This window comes from Urocampus carinirostris, chromosome 2 (genome assembly GCF_059441175.1).
Source record: "Urocampus carinirostris isolate Australia breed hairy pipefish chromosome 2, RoL_Ucar_1.0, whole genome shotgun sequence".
NCBI lineage: Eukaryota > Metazoa > Chordata > Actinopteri > Syngnathiformes > Syngnathidae > Urocampus > Urocampus carinirostris.
The window spans coordinates 47,730,455-47,753,622 of record NC_142350.1 but is presented as its reverse complement, the minus strand read 5'-3'; the positions used below and the strand labels follow the sequence as shown (position 1 = coordinate 47,753,622).

The 23,168-nt window shown below is 37.9% G+C and overlaps 1 protein-coding gene across 4 annotated transcripts in view; it reads left to right on the top strand.

Annotated features, from left to right (window-relative positions):
• The first annotated feature begins 9,214 nt into the window (after positions 1-9,214).
• ddr1 (discoidin domain receptor tyrosine kinase 1) overlaps positions 9,215-23,168 on the top strand; it is a 91,343-nt gene continuing 77,389 nt past the window's right edge. For all 4 annotated transcript variants that reach the window (XM_088326805.1, XM_088326806.1, XM_088326804.1 and 1 more), the window contains exon 1: positions 9,215-9,465. The gene's annotated coding sequence lies outside the window, so the exon portion shown is untranslated. The remainder of the gene's footprint in view (positions 9,466-23,168) is intronic.

The following is a 23,168-nucleotide window of genomic DNA, read 5'->3' as shown; positions in this document are numbered from 1 at the left end:
ATTAAAATAATTTCGCCTATTTTAAATCACAATTTCTTTAGCATTTTATAATGTATAAAACATAATTTAAAAACACTTCAATTCACTATATTTTTGCTGATCTATTCTCTTTCTGACAAGAAGATGAGCAAAGTTCTCATACGGAATCCGTAAAAGTCTTAAAAGGCATTGAATTCTAAAAAATATGTTTTTTTTCCAAGCTCATGTTTTTATGGTGTTACGCTCAAAATTGGCCCTTTTTATTATTGTTTTTATTTTTTAATTGTGTTTTTTTTTTTGGTCGACTTGGTCTTAAATTTGATTTTAAAATGCGTTAAAAAGTATTTAAAAGTCTTGAATTTAACTTGCCTCTAGCTGTGGGAACCCTGTCATGTCATAAAGGTGAGCAGACAAATTAGCTTATTTTAAATATATTTGTTATGGTTATATTTAAATTGAGCAACAGTTTCTGAAATGGAAAACGGGGAAAACAAATTCATATTAAGAACGTTTTGTATTTTTAATTACGATAAGGAAACGTAAAATTCTAATGGGGAAAAAAAACAAAAATGAGTACAGGTCAAGAAGTCTCATGAGGGTAAGGGAAAACTCAGATATTTTAAATTAACAGAATAAAAAATGTACCTAAATAATGATGAGAAATGTATAAAAATTGTGTTAATTTATTTTTACTAAAATACTGTAAAACAGACTATTGTATACGATGCCTAAAGTGAACAAAAGTCTGTATTAAGGCAGATACCAGATAATTTACCTAGTTTTAAGATTTATTTTATCGACATATCAATAATGAAAAAATACATTTTTCACCAAGTTTTCAGCAAATTAGGGCATGCAATCGTTTATTTTTATTATAAAAATGAACTCTTAAAATATTTATTATAATGATGATTATTATTTTTGAATTTAATACAAAAAGGCTGCACACGATTTTTCCTTTGCTGTTTTTGTCACGGATCAAATTTCATCCTGTCATCACATTTCACACGGCACACCAGTTTTCCGAATGCAGGTCCTTTCGGGCCTGTTTTCCCTCTGCCGTCACACCTGATATTTCCAGATTACTGCAAATAAACCCAATCTTTAGAGCCAAGTGCTATCCGGGACAACAACAGACAGTGAAATAAATTCTAAAATAAGAACACAATCGTTTCATTCGCTCAATAATCTCAGCTGGTAATTGCAGGCGACGTTTTTCACACGGCTCGTGTTACAAGGTTCTTTTTCTCCCGGTGCATTCCTCACAGGATCAGACCTGCTTTCGCTCCATCAGAAGATTTAATGAGAGGAGTCTTTGTGGGAGAAAGTGTGACAAACATTCTGCTTATAAACTATGGATCACTAATCCTGCCATATGTAGAAAATAAATACCTAATAATGTATGCTAAATAATCGAATGGGCACCTAAATTAATCGTGTGATACCTAAATATATGACATAAATACAATTTCCTAATTTTATTTTGCATTTTGTCATTTATTTATTTCAATATTCATTTTATCTTGTATTTTTCCATGTATTTTTTTTGTGTATTATGTCATGTATTTCATTTTGTTGTGTATTTTGTTGTGTATAAAATAAATACTGAAATAAATAAAAGCCATAAGAAATGAAAAATTAATGGCAAAAAAATGACAAAATACATGAAAAAATTTGCGACATAATACTCGACAAAATATTTGACAAGATACATGACAAAAAACTTGAAAAATGATGACAAAAATACAACAAAATACACGGCAAAATGAATAACAAAATACACGACACGATAAATTTGAAAATATATGAAAAAAATACACAAAAAAATACCCGTCACGAGAAAGGACAAAATTCATGACAAGATAAATAAAAAATACACGACAAAAGACAAAATAAATGAAAAAATGCAAACAAAAAAAAATCACAAAAAAATAAATACCAAAATACACAACAAAATACAAGACAAAATAACCAAAAAATGCATGACATTACACAGGATAATACAGGATAAATGGCAAAATACAGGACAGGATAAAACAAGATAAATGTCAAAATACACTAAAATGCATGACAAAATAACAGACAAAATACATGACACAAAACACAGCAAGATAAATGACAAAATAGACAACAAAATATACGACAAAGTTCATGACAAATTACATTACCATACAAAATAAATGGCAAAAAAAGACAAAATACACAACATATGTGATAAAATACAATAAAATATATGACAAGCTACAAGATAAATGACAAAATCCACAACAAAATATATAAAACTACCTGACAAAATACAGGAAAAAATACACATTGTACAAGACAAAATACATTACAAAGTAATGGCAAAATAAATGACATAATACACAACAATTTATGTGATAAAATACAACAAAATATATGAAAAGCTACACGACAAGATAAATGACAAAATACTCAACAAAATACCCGACACAATAAAGGAAAAATACATGACACTATAAATGACAAAGTACACGACACTTTATGGCAAAATACACAAGATAAATAACAAAAAACAAGATTAATGAAAAAATACACCAAAAAAAGCACCAAATACACAACAAAAGACAAAATACATAAAAAAATCACCCCAAAAAAAATCACAAAAAGATAAATACCAAAATACACAACAAAATATGCAAACAAATACTCGAGAAGATAAAGGACAAAATACACAACAAAATACAAGACAAAATAACCAAAACAATGCATGACAATACACAGGAAAATACACAACTGGATAAATGACAAAATACAGAACAGAAAAAAACAAGATAAATGTCAAATTACATTAAAATACATGACAAAATAACCAACAAAATACATGGCATAAAACACGGTGTTTGATAAATGACAAAATACACAACGAAATATACGACAAAGTACATGACAAATCACATTACCATACGACATAAATGGCAAAATAAATGACAAAATACACAACAACATATGTCATGAAATACAACAAATAAAACAAAATATATGTCAAGCTACACGATTAGATAAATAACAAAATAACCAACAAAATACACAAAAAAACTACATGACAAAATACAGGAAAAAATACACAAAGTACAAGTCAAAATACATTACAAAGTAATAGCAAAATAAATGACAAAATACACGACAATTTATCTGATAAAATATATGACAAGCTACACAACAAGATAAATGACAAAATACTCAACAAAATACACGAAAAAATACACAAAGTACAAGAAAATACATGACAAAGTAATGGCAAAACAAATGACAAAATACACAACAAAATATACGACAAAGTTCATGACAAATTACATTATCATACAAAATAAATGGCAAAAAAAAAGACAAAATACACAACATATGTGATAAAATACAATAAAATATATGACAAGCTACAAAATAAATGACAAAATCCACACAAAAAAAAGAATTGTCTTCGAATGATTGGATTTGTCATAAAATGCAGGTACGGCATAATTTAAGAGATCATTTATTTGTAATAATTATATTACAGGTTTTTATTTATTTATATAAATTTCTACGTATGCCAGGATCGGTCCTCCATGATAATTTACCTTTAAAAAAAAATCACGTCCAAGGACTCGGGTGTGCAAAAGAAAACAAGGAAATTGGTTCCACATTTCTAGTACGGGATTCCCGGTTGCCCCGGCGACCAACAAAGCTGGACAAAGTGATGATAAGTCAAGAGAGGAGCCAGTATGAAAAACAACATAATTCTTCTCTTTCCTGTATTTAAGCTGACAAATTTGTCCCTTTTTTAACCTCGAGTGAGCGTTAAAATCATCAGGTCACATCATCAAGGCCGAGCGTTTCGAGAGTTTTGCATTCCGACGTTTCGGATTCAAACAATGCAAGTGGAATGTAAACGGCGCATAGAGAATGAAGCTAGAAGGATGGAAAAACATGAAATCGATATTATATTGCACGGGTGAGAAAACTACGGCCTGCGGGCCACATGCGGGCCGGCAGGCTTTTTAGTCCAACCCGCCAAAACAAACTGGTCAAAATATAACCACAGTAAAGAAATGACTATGAATAAAAACATATTTATGGGTGTCAACTTTCTCCCCATTGTCCCTTTCTGTGTTTACAAACAAAAATACTACTACAGGAATACAACCAAAATACTACAAAACTAAAATATCGAATTGGAGCTTCAAAACAGGGACCTCATTTATTATTTTGCTTCTGTTCTGAAAAAAAAAATACTAAAGAAATGCCACAAAAATACTCATCTCATCTCATCTCATCTCATCTGCTGCACCGCTTATCCTCAGTAGGGTCGCGGGGGTGCTGGAGCCCATCCCAGCAGTCATCGGGCAGTGGGGAGGGGTCACCCTGAACTGGTTGCCAACCAATCGCAGGGCACACGGGGACAGACAACTCACTCACCCAGTCACACCTAGGGACAATTTGGACTGGCCAATTCACCTGAAATGCATGTCTTTGGAATGTGGGAGGAAACCGGAGTGCCCGGAGGAAACCCACGCAAGCACGGGGAGAACATACAAACTCCACACAGTAACTATTACACTAAAACTATAATACAAAAATACTGCTACAGAAATACAACGAAAATACTACGACACTAAAATATCAAATTGTGAGCTTCAAAACAAGGACCTCATTTATCATATTGCCTTTGTTCTGAAAAGAAAAAAAATACTATGGAAATACCACAAAAATACTATTGCACTAAAACTATAATACAAAAATACTACTACAGAAATACAACGAAAATACTACGACACTAAAATATCAAATTGTGAGCTTCAAAACAGGGACCTCATTTATTATATTGCTTTTGTTCTGAAAAGAAAAAAAATACTATGGAAATACCACAAAAATACTATTACACTAATACTATAATACAAAAACACTACTACAGAAATGCAACAAAAATACTACAAGACTAAAATATCAAATTGTGAGTCGCAGTGGCTCAGGAAGTAGAGTGCTCGTCTTGGGATCAAGAGATCGCAGTTCGAATCCCGGCGCCTCCGTGTTACATGTCGTGTCCTTGGGTAAGACACTGAACCCCTAATGCCCCCAATAAGCAGGTTAGCGCCTTACATGGCTGCACGGCCGCTATTGGGAAATGTAAAGCACATTGTAAAGCGCTTTGGGAAGTCTTGACTTGAAAAGCGCTATAGAAATGCAGATCATTTCCTTTAATTTCATGTCTGCTCTCTCGTCCCGGCTTACGACCCGTTTCTGATCCCGACTACTTCTACTCTCCCGTCTTGGCTTACGACTCGTTTCCAACGCCATCGCTCGCTACGGAAGATCCACTTCCGTATTCGGATCACAATCTGAGTGCGAGAGCGACTTGCTTCCTGCTTCCAGCAAACATTGGATCGTGGGCGTAGCCCTTCCTCTTTCTTTCAATGAAACTTGTGGTAAACGTTACGCAATTGGGTCCTGATTCTGTTCTGGTCGTGACAATTACAGATATGGGAAGCTGGGTCATTGCTGTCATGCCCTTCTGGACAAATTTCAACATATAACCTATTTTTCTCTTTTATTGATGTTCACTATGTTTTGTGTACTGTCACCCTGGTCATTCTGGAAGGGGGATTACCATTTGTTAGGCCCTTTCTCAAGGTTTCTTTTTTCCTCACGCTGAGATTTTGAGTTTTTCCTTGCCCTCTTGTAGGTTTTAGATCAGGGGATGGTGTCATTGTAATCCTGTGCAGTCCTTTGATACATCTTAGGGCTATACAAATAAATGTGACTTGACTTGACTATTATGGGCCAAGTAGGCAGAGAAACACTTAATTGTTCTCTAAATTTGTTCAGACAAAATGAATACAGAAACAGAAATTCTGCTGACATCGAAGCCTATCGAAAAAAACGTACTAAAACACAATTTCTTTCGAAAATATCTCATTTCTGCATTTGAGGTCTCCTCCAAGAATATCTGAAAGGTCAAAAATATATTTGCAGGTATTTTTTTTTAATATCCAGGGTTTCTGAAGACAAACGTTGAATTTTAAACTCAATCTGCAGCTCATTTTCAGCGAGCGAAAGGAGCATTCGTCATTCCCCCCCCCAAGACCCAGACATGTGTTGCTCGGCAATACTTTCTGGACCCCGTCCCAAAAGTTGAGATCATCCAAGGTAGAAAAACATTGGCTGAATATTAAATCACATTGTTATGATGTCAAGCGGTGACAGTTACAACCTCTAGGGGGCGATGTTTGTGTGGGTTGCTAGGATACCGTGTGATGTTATGATTAAAATCCTTAGCTATTTTACATTATACGACTGTCGGAGCGACTTAATAGTCTTCCTGGAGAATTTGTTGCATTGCGGGGGTTAGAAACCTACTTAAACTTCCACTCGCGAGGATCGTCATTGCTTTAATCGCCTTCTCATTCTTAACAACTGTGCCAATCGTTGATTGTTGCAGCCATATTGCAAAAACAAAGTAACGATGTGTGTGCCTTCTTTGTATTTCTTTGTTATCTCAAGCTTCCTTTCCATGGTTATCATGTTTTGGCTTTCCCCTTTACCATTACTGCAAGTCTTGGGACCCATAGCGAATAAATACAGTACAAAAATACAGTATTGCATTGCACTAGCTCGTGAAGTCTACGAAGCACACAGGATTCTGAACTAAACAAAGAGAGAAAAAGGCATTGTGGGAAGTAGTTCAGCCAATAGCGTATCAGTATTTTTATTTTGCCGTAACGCAAACAAATAGACTAGCATTTATTAAACATTAGTAAAAAAAAACAGTACATCGTAAGTACGACCTAAATGTAATATATGTGTATGGTTAAATAACATCAGAAATAAATATACCTGCAAAGGATATATCAACATTTGATTGACATTTGGTGTGACAGGATTAAGCTGCTCAAGAAGAGTAGCAGGTGGATGCAAGGAGTGCAAACAGGGGATTTAAATTTAAACTTCTACTCCCGAGGATCGTCATTGCTTAAATTGCCTCCTCATTCTTAACCACTGTGCCAATTGTTGATTGGTTACGGCCATATTCCAAAAACAAAGTCACGATGTGTGTGCCTTCTTCATATTTCTTTATTATTTCAAGCTTCCTTTCCATGGTAATCATGTTTTTGCTCCTCCCTTTATCTAGCATCACTGCAAGTCCTGGGACCCATAGCGAATAAATACAGTACAAAAATATTGTATTGCACTACCTCATAAAATCTACAAAGCACACAAGATTCTGAACTAAACCAAGAGAGAGAAAGGCATTGTGGGAGGTAGTTCCGCCAATAGGATATCAGCATTTTCATGATGCTGGTACGCAAACTAATAGCTAACCAGCACTTATTTAGTCAAAAAATAGCAGACAAGCATCTTAGAGATGAACTTGTATTACGCACTGCAAAAGTTTTTAGGTATGCGAAATGATTTGTTCTTGATGTTGTACAGGAGAGAAAAAACTGCCAAACATCATACGTAAAATTATTATACGATAACGTAACCCGGGGTCTACTACCCTCTGAAACATTTCATTTACCGTGTAAAAGTACATTTTCCTTCCACGAGTTTACAGCAAACACAGTTCCTGTGTCCCTGCCTCGATCCGAGGTAAATTCCAATGCTAACCTTCATTGTCCCCTGCAGCTCCGGTTTTCCTCGTCCTCCCACTCAAACGGGCATGTAAAAACGCATCTGCAATCTGCAACTCAAGAAGTTTTTGCTGCAAAACTGAGTGAGGGTGCTCACAGTCGGCGGCTCTTTTTGAAGAGCAAATTTCCTCTCAGTGTGTTTGTTTTTGGTTTTTTGCCTGGGGTCCCGTATCAACAACTCTCAGCCTTTACTGCAGAAGCCTTCAATCGGACTCATGATAGCCTTGGGGCGCTAATGCTATGCTGTTGTGCCACCCATGCTCTGTAATAAAGTTTCCTTCACAAGCAATGAAATGCTTTGCACCAGCTGCTTTGTAACACTGAAGGGCAATTTGGAATAAATGTTGGAGCATAATAGCATGAAATAACAATAAGGATAAACACATACTATTAAATGGAGGCTAATGCAGGGTTTTTTTAGTCATTAAACGATTCTATTCGGCAGTTAAGGGAAGTAAATCACTTAGAATCCTCCGAGACAAAAACCTCACCTTACAACATTTCCGCTTACAAGTTTAAATGTTTTTTGCCCCCTCTTTACAGAATTTTCCCCGCTATACAGCATTAACCGCATATTATTTTGCATGCTCAAAAACTATGTGCATATGACAAGTTATGCCTCTAAGATGCCACTCTACATTTGGTCTACATCATATAAAATCCTGCTCAACTATTGCTTTGAAGATGCTATTGGCTGAATTACCTCCCACCATGCCTTTTAGTCTCTTCTTTTAGCAGAGAATCTCATGTCGGCGGTAGAATCCAGTATTTTTGTGATATATTTCTTTGCTATTGTTCCCAAGACTTGGAGTGATGCTAAAGAGAGAAACAAAAGCATGACAACCATGGAAACAAAGCTTGCGAGTGTAGAACAAACCATTTTAAAAACTGTTTATGGGTGGTTAGCCCCCAGCCCCACGGTGCAGAGGTTCAGGGTTCAAGTCCAGCTACTGTGTGGAGTTTGCACGTACTCTCTGTGCTTGCGTGGATTTCCTCCGAACAATCCGGTGTCCTCCCACGTTCCAAAAACATGCATGTTAGGTTAATTGGCCGGTCCAAATTGTCCCTAGGTGTGGATGACCGAGCGAATTGTCTGTCCCTGTGTGCCCTGCGACTGGCTGGCAACCAGTTCAGGGTGTCCCCTGCCCACTGCCCGAAGAAAGCTGGGATGGGTTCTGGCACCCCTGCGACCCTACTGAGGATAAGCGGTGCAGAGAATGGATGGACAGAATGTGAAAAGATCATTTAGCCAACCGTGAAAAGTGAACCGCATCTTAGCAAAGGTTCCCTTATTCAAAGTCAGTCATAACGTTTACATTTCAGTGGTGTATTTAACAAGTATGTGTTCAATGTTTCAACTTTAAAAAATGTGAAACATTTCTCAAGCGTTTTTTGTTTTGTGTTTATTTTCGCAAGCGGAATCAACTTTTGACTCAAGTTGTAATCATGCGCGTAGCCCCGCCTTCCTCTTCTTCTCATTGGGTTGCGCTTCCTCATGAATATCCAACGAGGCACCTTGCTCTCACTCGCGATTGGCTGCAGCCGGTGCAGATATGTAAATGAGCACCTGGTGGTGTTCGGCGGCTGCTTGTCCTGAAACCAGCTCACATTGTCGGAGACACTCGAACAATTCGGTCCGGTCCGGTTCTGTTTCTCCTTCACCGCAAAATTTGATTCATTTTCGGTGGCTTTGTGACAACTAGGACTTCGCCAACCCGAGTCTGGAGAGAAGATAGGGGGAATTTTCTCCTTCGGTTTTTTTTTTGGGTGGGGGGAGAGAGAGAGCGCTTCCAAAAAGCAAGTCCGAACCGGAGTGACCTAAAAGTTCAAGAAGTCGCGACAGGGGGTTTTTAAGGTACGTTTTCTGTCATTTTCTCTTCCTACTTATAATTTTTGTGACTGTGAAATTGGCGTTCACTTGTTTCGAGGCGCAACGTTTCTGGACGGCAGCCAAACTTACGACAACCTCCGAACCCCCTTCGAATTTTGAGGTGTAAAGTTGCTCCGAAATCTTAGCAGCCGCATCGCGTACTTGAAATGTTCTGACTGTGTGCATCATATTTACTGTAAACGGAGTAGGCAATAAGGTGGTCCTCCTCTCAAATAGCCCTAATGGGCTTGTTCTGAATACACTACTTAGGGGGCGGGTGAATTATATTGTTAAAGGGACAGTAAGTATGTATGTTTATATACTCGTATAAATAAGCAGCACGTTGGGTGAGTGGTTAGCGCGTCTGCAGCACAGTTCTGAAGTCATGAGATCAAATCCAGCTACCAGCCTTCCTGTGCAGAGTTTGCATGTTCTCCCTGTGCTCTCGTTGGTTTCCCCCGGGAACCCGGTTTTCCACCCACATTCCAAAAACATGCATGTAAGGTTAGTTGGCTGGTCCAAAACGTCCCTAGGTGGGAATAAGCAAGTCAGTTGTCTGTCTCTGTGTGTCCTGCGACTGGCTGAAAACCAGTTCAGGGTGGGATGGGCTCCAACACCCCGCGACCCTGCTGAGGATAAGCGGTGCAGATATAGAATTAACCCTAACCCTAATAAAAGAGAGACAGGATGACGGAGGGAGGGGGGGGGCTTGTCAGAGTTCAATAGACTTACAGCATACCTGTCAAGCTCCAGGGCTCCATGCCCTTACAAACTGTCGTATTTTTCCTTACAAAATACAAAAAAATCTTACACCATATTTTTTTTTCCAAACGTGTTTATTTATGTAGCTTAACATGTTATATACATGTGTTTCATTATATCGCATATATTGTTAATTACATTTTGTTGTGAGATACTGAGTTGCTCGACATGAAGTAGGTTTATTATAAAAAAGTTCAAAAATGAAGTTGCTTAGACGTTCACTGTACAAGGAAAAAATACATGCAAATATGATTAAGTCGAATTTTCTTATTCGAATTATTAATTCATTTTCTGCATTAAATTATTGTTGGTGATATACTGATTAAAGGGATAACCACAATTCTGTCTTTTTTTCATTTTATACTTCCTTTTTTTCTTAACTTCTTTATACAACATAATATTTCGTAATATAATACATCAAAGCAAGTGAGCCGTTTGAGAGCCGGCTCTCTATAATGAGTTGAGCCGAAAAAGCCGGTTCTCTAAAAAGAGAGGGACTTCCTGTTACTAAATCAAACCGCTTGCTTCGTTTGCAATGAAAAAAATGATACAGAGTTAGAGGCTTCCACGGCGAACTCGTTTGACTTGATTGATTTGCTGTTTCGTGATAGTCGGTGTATACCGGATGGTACCTATCATTGACAAATTTGCGTTTTTCCGTACAGATTTTCTTGTACGTCGTACACGTCTTAAAATGCATAATAAACGTACTTTGTAAGGCAAAACGTACAGGTTGACAGGTATGTGAGTGGTTAGCGTGTCTGCAGCTCAGTTTTGAGGTCATGGGATCAAATCCAGCTACCAGCTTTCCTGTGCAGAGTTTACATGTTCTCCCTGTGCTTGCGTGGGTTTCCTCCGGGCACTCGGTTTTCCACCCCTATTCCAAAAACAAGCAGGTAATGTTAGTTGGCGGGTCCATATTGTTTCTAGGTGGGAATAAGCAAGTTGAGTTGTCTGTCTCTGTGTGTCCTGTGATTGGCTGGCAACCAGTTCAGGGTGGGATGGGCTCCAACACCCCAGCGACCCTGCTGAGGATAAGTGGTGCAGATAAATGATTGATATATGAATAAAAGGGAGACAGAGTGATGGGGGGTGCCAACAATTTGAAATCAGTGTTACAACTCTTGCTGCAGGTTTAATTTTCTCTATTGGATCCGCCAACAGCTTTCAGTCATTCAGATAGTCAGGTAGGTTATTAGCGTACAATACAATAAACTTAATTACTTTCATTTCAAGTACTTCATGTGCGGGCCCTTTTCAAGGTTTCTTCATTTTCCTCATGCCAAGGTTTCAAGTATGTCCTTATAAACAATAAAGCAATTAAATTATATATATTTTAAAGAAAGATTCAATATCCTTACTCCCCAGAAACGTTTGAGCAGAACAACTACAATGGCCATAAATCACCGCCCCGCGGAAATGCAAGGATGTGGCCATACCGAGTCTAAACATTTCCAAACTGCAAAACTCAACTAAAACATCGATCACAAAGACAGCAATATTAAACGGCTTAAAGTGACACAAACCAACGCGTTCTCACTGAAAAACTAACAAAAACAGTCTCACTGGTACAATATGGAGGAGGACTTAGTGTAGGCGTTTTGCTTCACTTGATCACTTGATGCTCGCTAATGTTTTGAGTAATCTTGACTCGAGTTCTAATACTCATTATCGTACGGCCTTCCGTTTTAAATTCTCTAATCGCAGTTGTTTCAGATTTCGGTGAGAAAAATGGCTGCAATTTCCACATGTCACAGTCAACATTCCTTTTTTTCATTTACAGTTGCCTTGACTGAAATGAGAACGGTGGCCAAAGGGCTACTGTCAACATCTGATCACGGGCCTTATCTGGCCCACGGGCCAGACTTTGGTCATTCCTGATATAGACTGTTCGCCATTATAGTTGTTCTGGGCTGTATTGACTGGTATCTCCTCCCTAAAGGCAGTAGGTGGAAAAGTTGGGGAGCAGTATTGTGCTGGTCCCACAGGATGTTGTGAACTCTTCTCAGACAGAAAGTAGTGTAGGTGGTGCTGATCTCAAGAGAATTGTTCCCATAATTCTCCCGGCAGCTTTCACCACCTGCTTGAGTGCCTGTGGTCCAGAATGGAGAACCACATTAAGCATACGTCAGTACACTAGTGATGGCACAGTGGTCAAATATTACACACTGGGGCTTTAAAACTTAGACCAAGGTCTCCAACGTAGTGCCCGTAGGCAACATAGTGCCCTTAAGGACAGTTGAGCTGCCTGTGGACCTGTTCTTTAAATTTCTCACCAGTGCTGGGTCATTGTGATTTTCTAGTAAAACGATTTTTTTTTTTTGCGGTGGTTGAGTCTATTTAACCCTTCTTCCAATAATCAATCTGGTAAAAACTGTTTTTACCAGATTGATGTTCGGGTTGGGAGGTGTTATCGATGTTATGTGCCCTTCTCTACATTTCTTGATAAGCTCTGTTTCAATGTTTTTTATATTTCTGCTTCCCCTTTAGTGTCACTGGGACCAATAGCACATACAGCACAAAAAAATACAGTTTTAGTCTTGACGTAGCACATGTGATTTGGGAGGTAGTTTAGCCAAAAGCACATCGTCATTTTCATGATGCCGTGACGCAAACCAATAGCAGACCAGCGTTTTATATGATGTCGACCAATAGAAGACAGGCATAGAGATATAATTCCTCATATAAACACCGCGGAGTTTGGGCTTTTCTGGCCATGTAAAAGCATTTGTTGTTTATGTTGTTAACGTTGTAAAAAGGGTCTGAAAAAACATCTTATTTCAAACCCTAAGGTGAAAACATTGTAAGGCAGGAACTCCATATCCAGGGATGAACTCTTCTTAGTAAGTTTAGACCGGGTAAGAGTTTGAAGGTAATTCACAACACAGAATCCATATTTTATTAAAAAAAAAAAAAATTGCATCCTGGTGGTTTTACTTGCAGTGATGCTTGTCCAAGGCTGTCCTGCTAAACCTCCAAATTCTTACTGTTCAATGTACACTTTTTACTTTTACATATTTTGATATCGCGCAAATTTTGCTGTATATAATCACTGCAAACCGAAATATTCAACAGTTGAAACTCACATTTTAATATTGCAATATTATTGTCCCTTCAAGGCACAGTACTTTTTTTCACTTGTTTTACTCTACAACTGACAATATTAATGTGAGGGCTTACTGACACAATGTCGTTTCCTTTGTATTATTCCCTCAAAGGCAATTTATACTTATTCACTATATAAATTTGACAGTCAAAGCAATTATCTGAAATGAAAATTATTCAATTTACTATTTTATTCACAGCTGGCTAAACATGACAGCTTAAATCCGACTACTAACTAAGATTTGCAATTTTGTCCCTTCAAGGGCACAATAGAAAATTGTTATTCAGCGCAGACTATATTAACATGACAGTTGTAGCACAAAGTTTAGTTTTGAAAACTCGTAAAAAGCGAAGCCCTTCTGGACTCCCGTCAGGCCTGCTAAAACTTTAATTAGCATGCTTTTTGTTTGGGGAAAGTACAAGTCCCAGTTGTGAGAAAAAAATCCAGGTAAAAATGTAATGAAACTAGAGTAGTATTAGAGGTAGGGGTGGGCTATATGGCAAAACATATATCACAAAAAATATTTAAATCATTATATAATATATATAATAATTTGTCAAAATTCTTAAAAAAAAAAGTGAAAATTATTTTCATGTTTTACTAAATGCATTGAAGAAAATGTATGTACTTTATGAGCAGGTTAATCTTATTTTTTTAATCAAAACATGGTTTACTAAACAGGTTTTGCATTAAGCCGTGTCCACAATTTTAGCATTAGCATCAGTAGTAAAAGTTACTAAACTGGTGTCAGCAACTAAAGTATTTAGCGGCAATTGCTAAAATATGCTAGTGGCTAAAGTAAAGCTGGCCAGAAGAGGGATGCTATTCGCAAACAAAATACAATATTTGACCTATCATTAAAAAAAGCTGGCATTGTAGGAAATGTATCTACCTTGTGACAGGGTTTATTGTTATGCATTAATCAAAAATTGCATGGTTTAATATTAGGCATTAATGCAAAAAGATTGGCATTGTCAACAATTTGTGCATTAGTATCAGCTACTATTTTATTTAGCAGTAATTTCTAAAGTGATGCTAGCAGCTACGGTAAGTGAAAATAACCACAAAAGTGATGCTATTCGCTTCCATGGCTACGTTAGCTAAAACATGTGCTAACTCTGGGCCAAGGACTGCCAGAACAGCACAGAGTAGAATAGCTGAGCTAAGCATCATTAAACAAATTTGACATCATTGGAAATGTATCTACTTCCTGGATAGAGTTTTTTTTAATCATTATTTTTAAATCAAAAGTGCATGGTTTTACAATAGGCATTTATGCAAAGACATTAGCATTATCTCGGTCCACAATGTTAGCTTTAACATCAGTAAAGTCCGTAGAATTATTTAGCATTTACTCTTTAAGAGATTACATATGAGACGAGATGTACTAATAGAGGACTTTTTTTTTTAACCCTGAAAAAAATTCTGGTATCTGAAGGCTCCAGTGATATCAAGTCTCAGGAATACCTTCCATATCTCACGTGTTTCTCAGCAATTCTTCCCCAGAGACACATTCTTTTCACCCCCTTTTACCAAAAACCAAGTCAAACAATCTGTCCTTTTCAGTGTTTTGGGATCACCGCTTGCAGGTGTAACCCCGGTTACGCTCGCACTGTCTCAGGTGACCTTGTGTGACATCATCACATGTTTTTGCTTGAAGGAGAACCAGACACAAACATGACCTCAGGCTTGAGGCTTGCTGTGAAAACATGTCGGAAAGTTTCAAATGAGTAGCAATTAAAGAGATTTTTTTGACGAATGGGGAGGGTGATTGACAACTGCAAATACTCAAGTAGTTTTCAAAAAGTCATGGGACAATTCATATTTTTGTTGGTATTTATCTTTCCATCGATCCAGAAATCTAACCGTCCATCCATACAGTCTTTCACCCTGGTGTCTGTCTGTGTCTGTCTGTCTAATATATTATGGCATCCATCCAACTATCCATCAATGAATTCATTCATCATCCCTCCATCCATTCATCCTGGAATCCATCTCCCATCCATTGATCATCGAGGTATCTTTCCATAAATCCAGGAATCTAACCATCCATCCATACATTTAATTATTCTGGCATCCATTCATCTATTCATCATCCATCCAGGCATCTATCCATTCATCATCCATCCAGGCATCTATCCATCCATCCATTCATTCATACAACTGTCCGTACAGACATCTACTGTCTACCTATCCACCCATCAATCCTGGCTTCCATGAAACTATCCATCCATTCATTCATCCTTGCATCCCTCTATCAACCATCTAATTATTCATCTATTCAGTCATCATCCATCCATTCATCCTTGCATCCATTCATCCATTAATCCATACATACACATGCATCTATCCATACACCTATTCATCTATCCATCAATGCATCCATCTGCTATTTTTTTTTTGCTTTCAAGGCCACTGTTCCTTATTCACAGCCCGTTACTGTATAATGTACAGCTGAAATCTGCCTACTGATTCATACATTTCCAGTAGCAACAAAAATGAGCAGACTCCAAAGTCCCAATATCTTTCTTTATCTTGTTGATAAAACTATATTCTGAGTAACCAGAGTTTTGTTATATGAATAAAATTACCCAATATGAAAAGTCAAAAAGTCTATGGGGTGAATATGCATGATAGATCAATCCACAAAATTGTCAGTTTTCTTGCCTTATTTTAAGAAAATATTTACCAATCTTTGGCGCTGCTGCATTTGATGCAAAGTGTAAGAGCGTAGCTGCAATTTCATGCCGCGCTCACCTTTCTCGGCGCATAAAATCAGCAGACATGTTACTAGTTTGGAATGCCAAGCCCGCCCAGGAAGAGTGTTTTCTTTTTTTTGTGCGTTTTTAAGGCGCTTGCTTTTTTTAGGGGGGGTTAGGTAAAGAGGGGCTTTCCTTATGGTTGCACATCTCCCCGTGGTGGCGCGCAGATTGCCAGGTTTCTTGTTTGAGGGGCCTCCGGCCTGCTAATTCCTCGCGCGGTGCCCCCCTGGGGAGCCGTCGGCCTCATGTAATTGCTGTTTATGTGCATGTGGCGTCCGGCAAGGGAACGCTGTATATGTGAAACGGCTGCACTTAATGGGAATTTGCGGTTGCTTATGTTGTTCATTTGTATAGTGAAGCGGGGAAGAAAATTGTTTTTTTATCTCTGGTCCAATCATGTCGAGGTCTCAGGATGTCATTTTCATCTTATTAAAACCCTCATTCAGAGTCCAGGGACATTTTTTGAGTTCACTGTTGAATTGTTTAATGTAAGTAATGTTAACGGACTTATATATTTTTGGAACAGATCTATGACCTTCTTATATTGTACTTGGGGCTAATTTGTGCTCCCTGGCATCATTTGTTTCATATTTTTGATGACGATGTCAATTAGACCGATAAAACCAGTACCCACCTAGAGAGCACATGTGTGTTATGCTTATGACTGTCGGGAGGTGTTATGTTTTGGCCCACTTCCAATGAAATGTACGGTTGTGGCCACGATTTATTATCCCTGGTCAACTCTTGCTGAGGGGAGTGGCCAGCAAAGTGCATTTCTTTTCAGTTTGGGCCGATGAAGCATACAATAAACTGCACCATTTTAGCCGCAATCCGTTATCCCCAGTCAATTATTGCTGGGAGTAGGAGTTGGGATAGCCAATTTCTTTCTGTCTTAAATGAACCGCGCCAGTGCTCCTGCGATCCGTTTTCTCTGGTCCAGTATTACTGTGAGCAGGGACCGGCAGAGCGCATGTTAAAAATGGGGTAGTGGGGGGCATTTTACAGATTGTGCGGGACTTCTGGTCCCGATTTAACTGTGATAAACAAGGGATTACAGTATTTCCTGGTCTATAAGATGCACCATCAAAAAAAAAAATGTTGTAAAATTTTTTTCATATACAGGTACAAGGTGCATTGATTATAATTCACATTTTCTGGTAGATTTGTTTTTTGGGTGTGCTTTGTAATCCGGATAAATAATGGTTAAAAATTGATTATAAGGGCCAAAATTGTCTTTAGCAGCATGCCCTTTGTTTTCATTTTCCTCCGTGTGTAACAGTTCACCCCCCACTCTCTAAACTCACTAAAGAGGTGTCCGTTGTTTCAACTTTCTTCACTTAATGATTTGTAAAGGTACAGAAGAACTTGTTTTTCTCCACAAAAGCACACAATAACCACACTGATAGGTCCGTCTCGGTTGATCATTGACCACAGCCTGTTTGGCGGCTTTATTGTCTGGTTAGCGGCGGCTTATTTCCAATGTACGCTTTGACCCTTGTCAACCTTCCCCATTTAACTACTCCGTAACGACCCGGTTTTCACGGAACACGATGAGTACAATGGTGTTTTGAGTCCCGAGGTGACCTCCCCCAAGGAATTTCATTGAATAGCGTCACCACTTCAATTGTGGTGGGGCAGACAGTGAGGAATTTCAAGGCGGTCTAGCAAATGTATTAGATTTGTGTCGCTGTGTGTCTTTTGAAGAAAAAAACGACGATAGCTGGGAAAATACTGTCCAGATTGTTGTCAAGTCTAGACAGATCCGAGTTTCAATTTCAGTCAGGAGAGCACACTGATCAAGTTAACTTCAAAGTGCGTTTGTGATGTTTTAGTCGGCGGCAACTTTTCTAAATCTTTATTGGATTTTCAATGTCGCTTCTTGTCCTCTGCCAAGGAGATTATGTTTTCGTTCTGTTTAAATAGAGAAAAAAGGTTTTTTTTTCTTCCTTGGAACCACTGAAGTGTGCCCTTGTGGCCAGCCTAAAGTGAACTGTTTTGACTGTAATCCCTTATCCCCAGGCGACTATTGCGTGTGGGGACTGGCAAAAGGTACTCGACGTTATGGCTTGCCTAAAATGAAATGCACAGTTGTCACTGCGATCCCTTATCCCCAGTCGACTATTGCTGAGAGCAGGTACCGAGAGACCAAATTTGTATCATGCGTGGCAGCTCTTTTTCCCTCGTTCTTTCTGCTGAAAAGGAACACCTGTGCGGCTGCGATCTATCATCCCTGGTCGACTACTTAAAGCAGGCGACATTAAAGCACATGTTTACATTGGGGCAAAAGGCGTGTAAGGTATTCTGGTCTCCATTAACCGTAATAAACAAGGTACTACAGTATTTGAAGTTAAGATTGATTGATCAGTGCATGTGAAATTGCTAAGGTGAAGTGGCTGTAAAACATTTGATTTGATCCTTGTTGGCGTTTTCTGGCACCATAACACATTTACGTCAATAAAAATCATTTATGTTATGAATTGTTTGCTTACAACCCAAATACATTTTTCACTTTTTTTTACTTTCACTTTTACTGCTTGGAAAGCATAGACAATTTTGTTACAGTCTCTTACATCATCAGTACTCTTGAAATTTTCTTCTGGCGAGTGTTGGTCTTTCACTCATTGGATTTTGTGTTGGTAGCGTGGGATCGATTCCGCCTCGGCAATAATTAGATTGTGAACTGTTGTCGGTCTACCCTGTGATTGAATCTCCGGTCTTCATTTCACCTCAAATCGGCGGGGAAAGACTTCATCAATGCTGTCCACTTCTCCGTTGATCTAAGTTGATTTTTGGGCCCAATGTTTGTCTTTCCTTTTTTTCCCTCACCATATATAACACCCGGACATCTCTTTTGAAGCCGAGCAGTATGATTCATTTATACCCTCACCCGCCTCCTTCACCACTAATCTTTCATCGGGCTTCTGGTTTTATCAGCCTGTCTAGGGACGATGTGATTAGATAGCGTTGAGGCTGCTCGCTTGTGCGTGACAGGGAAAAGTTATATTCTGGCTCGCGACATCAAAGACTGTCATTCCTCTGAGCTCATATTTCGACACGGCGCCTCGTTTTTCACCCTTGTCATGTAAAATTCAAAATGAACAAGATGACGTCACCCTCTGACAGTCACAAACCCTCTGATGAAAACCGTGACGTTTGGAAAGACAAGAGGATACACGGAAATTAAAACAAAACCCCGAAAGATAAATCCAAACCAGTACTTGATGTATTTTAGAGGTTGAATTTGAGGTTAAGTCAGGTCTTATCAGTTTATTGACCTGATGTTGTCCCGAAATAAACGTCTACAATTGAGTTGTGTTAAGCCCATCCAACTTTGACTAAACTTAGTAAAAAATGAAAAATAAATTGTCGTGTTTACCTTGTCAAAAACGGTCCAAATTCAGCCCCTTAAAAGTTGTCCTTTTAACGTCGTGATAAACAGTTTTTCAACTTTCACTTTTCAGCTATGCAAAGACGTCTTATGGACGGAACTTCGACGTTGTTTTAACGTCCATGCAAAGTTTCGAAAAACTGTTATTAAACTTTTCAACCACACACTGGTGTCTTTTAACATCTATTCAATGTCTTTTCAATGTCTTGTAAACATATTTTTGATGTATTTTCAAAGTCTTAAAAAAACCTGTTTCACTTTCTATCAAAAACATGTTTTGGATAGAACCTTGACGTCTTTTTGACATAATTTTGATGTCTTTTCGATTTCTTTGCAACGTCATTAGGACGTCTTAGAATTTTTTTTTCACAAGTTTTATTGCCTTGTCTTTAAGATAGGCCTATAATCTTTTTCAAACTTATTTTAACGTATTTTCTAAATGCTGGGGGTGATTAAACAAATCTGTTAAGCCAATAAAGACATCTTTTTTTATCATAAAAATATAATAGAAACACTTGTTTTTCACATTTTAAGCCGTCCAATGACCTAGTCTAGTCACATCATATTTTGTTGGTTCCTTTATTGAACATCAATAGGATAATAACTCCTAAAATGTGGCAACATGTAAAAAAAACAAAACAATAAATATATAATATACATTTAAAAGAACCACTGACACGGTTCCACATTCAGACTAAAGACTTTTTATTAGGGCAGTCTAACAGTATCTCGTTTTCTGTTTAAAACTGTCAAGGCAACTGTGGATGAAAAAAAAAAGGAAAAACATTGTCTCCTAGCTGTGCAAGGTTGTAGTTGTTCATGGCCGTTGTCAGCCATTGAGCTTTAAGCCCACTGTTCAAAATAGTTCCTTTAAGAAATTGTCTAAATATCACTTGTGAAATTTTAAAGGTAATCTATTGTTAGTTCGAAATTTGAGCGCAATTGAAGAAAGAAAAACACACAAAAAGGGGAAAAAAATGAAAGAGAAAATAAAGAAAAAAGGGCAAAAATTAGGTAGAAGAGAACAATTGGATTAAAAGAAAAAGCGAAATAAGAAGGAATGAAGAATAAAGTGAAAAATGAAAAATAATAAAAATACCAAATTAGATAAAAAATACAGACTTTTTAAAAACGAAGAAAAAAAATCACAATAGTGAAAAATGAATAATGGAAAAAAGAGAAAAGGGAAAAAAGAATAAATGATCAATACACATAAAAAGAAAAAAGAGAAAGAGAAAAGGAGAAAAAAATAACACAAAAAGAGTAAGGGAATCACAGAAAAGAAGAAGAAGAAAAGGAAAAAACCATAGGACTGCTAGAGATATGATCACATAGACTACATTGTGTGTTCCAGACCTAAACATTGGTGAGTCAAAGAACTAGAAACAAAATACGATTTTCTCAAATTTAGCAACAGCCCTGTTTCATTACGCTTTTCTGCGTCCAGCACGAGGTGTCTGGAACATACGGGCTCGCGAAGACATCACAAGACCAATTGAAGCATGCTTGAATCAACCAAGCACTATAAGTCCAAGTATAAATAAAGCATTGACCTATTATGAGAAGCTCTGATCCAAACGCGTAACCGAAACGAATCAATGAACTCATTGGTATGCTTATTCCCCGTTGTCTAATTTGCCCTGGTCTTTCATTACGAGCACACTGACTAAGATTGAACTTCTGCCCGTAATGAATGGCCTCAATATCCCTCTATTGTTAATCCTTCCTTACAAAAATTGATCAAATCTACACAACTTGATCCCATCCTCTTCATTCTCTTCTTTTCGATACTCGTTCTTCTCCAGAAGACCTCACACACTCATAGCGATGGCTCGGGGCCAGCCACCCGAGTATCAATCACCGAACAGAGTTGGAACATAGAGCAAAGTCGTGTTCTGCATCAAAGTCCAATAAGCTACGCTATATTTTCCCTCTACCAGTCGAATGATCCGTCTTCATGCCTGGGGTGAGTCAAAAGGGGGGAGTCACATTAACATGAGGATGGTGTCGTGAGCTGTGTAATTTAAGTCTCTTCAGAAAGTTAGTCCATGATTTGCGTGTTTGCCTGTGGCGTTAGCTTAGCATTTCTTTAATTTTTCACACTTTCTTCCTTCTTTGTGTTTTGTTTAACTAATGATCTTTAAATACAGTCAACCCTCGTTTTTCACAGTTGCTGCGTTCCCCCAAAAACCTGTAAAAGGCAATCTTTGAAGTACAATCTTTTTTTTCACGATTACAGTAAACCGCCATTGTAATATACATGCATATGATTAACCCTCGTGGCATGCAGTTACATATTATGTACATTTTCATGCTTTTTGTAATTTTAATCAAAGCGAGTGAAAAGTAAACGCCTGGGAGCTCAAATTTCCCACGGATTGTGAGAACATTTGGATGGTCAAATTGGCATTGTGCTGTGATTTTTACACGTTATTGCATTTAGAAACCAACCACAAACCATACATAAAGCGTGCTATGTACATGATTTGGACATATAGATATCCATTATAATTCATAATCTTTGACTTATACACCTGATGTATTTCAATGCATTTCCCAGGATTTGGGTATTTTCCTTTTCAGTGCAGTGGAAATTTTTTTCGAGTGGCAACAAAGTCCAAATATAATAATGACAATAATTTTGCCTGCAAACCACTGACTGCAGCCCACATGAAGCTGGTATTGCACACCGTGGTGCATCACGTGCACAATAATCCATTAGCATTGCTTTGCAGAGATTTCTGCAAGGCAATGCAAAAGACTCATCATGTTTTCTACCATGTTGTTGCCAAATCAATTCTCATGAACACAAAGCTCTTGTGGGCGTGGTTACCCTGCGCTTTTTCAAAGATAAAAAAACTGATTTATTGGTGGGACAGAAACATCTGAATGATTCCTGTGGTAAATGTAAACAATTCAAATAAAAATTTGTTCGACTCTCAACTTTATTGGTCAGCTGTTTGAATCCGATTGGACACATTCTTTTGCAATATGTATATAGAGGGCCAACGACCAACACTGACCTGGGCAGAAGGGAAAGAAAATACTCAGCTAATGAGCGCTGCATTTTGTCATGGAGGGAAAATCTGAACCCAAAGATTTTTTTCCTTCTACACCTCGAACTATTCCAGTGAGGATTTTTAACCAGATTGCTTGGTAAAGGGACATAAAGTTTTCTGAGGACGATGAACTGGGTGTCTATGTAGAGGAAGAAGACATGGAGGAGGATCTGGGTGACAATAATGTGCAAGATGATGTTAAAGAAGATGTGATTGGACAAAAGACGTGGCGATCCAAAAATGAAACAATCATGTGGTCTTCATCACATGAATTGGCTGGCCACTATGTGCCTTTGACACTGCCGGACCCAAGGCAAACTTTGTACGCCATTGCACGCATCAGTAGCTCTGTCACTGCACTCAATTTATTTTTTAATGAGGAAATTATTTACCACATAGTCACAATGACTAATTTACACGGGGAGAGAACAATTATGTGCTGGACCAAGGTCAGCAACTCGGTGCATACTTAGGACTTCTCATTTTATCTGGATTGTACAAGTCAAAAGACGAGCCTACAAAGAACTGAGTCGTCTGATGTTCGCTGCATCGATGTCCATCTTCAAGTTTAGGGGGTGTATAAATAAATTCCTTAAAATCTACACATGCCA